Here is a 390-nt window from a genome sequence, read left to right as displayed (position 1 = left end):
CCGAACAAAGTGACCCTCCATCTGTCCGCAGGCAGGTGGAGCTCGCCCCACCCCCGCGGCGCGCACCTCCCCTCCTCACAGCTGCTCGACCCTAGATGCATGTAGACGCGGACCCTCCAGGACAGAGCAGGCGGCGAAAGGACACGCCTCCTCCAGGGAGCACGCGGCCCCGCACGCACACCTCTCGCGCGCCTCCTCGCGAGTGAGCGCGCACGCGCACGTGGGGCGGGCCGCCTTCCCGGCACCCACTGAGCTCCCAGTCCCCTCACCCCACCCCACCCCACCCCGCTGCTGCTCAGGCTCCGCCTCCGCGCCGGGGCTGCTGAGAGGAGGCGACCGGAAGCCACTTTAAAGCAGAGCTCGAGGTGACAGGCGAGCGAGCTGCTTCGG

This window comes from Bos taurus, chromosome 1 (assembly GCF_002263795.3).
Source record: "Bos taurus isolate L1 Dominette 01449 registration number 42190680 breed Hereford chromosome 1, ARS-UCD2.0, whole genome shotgun sequence".
Classification (NCBI taxonomy): domain Eukaryota; kingdom Metazoa; phylum Chordata; class Mammalia; order Artiodactyla; family Bovidae; genus Bos; species Bos taurus.
This window is presented reverse-complemented; position numbering follows the sequence as displayed.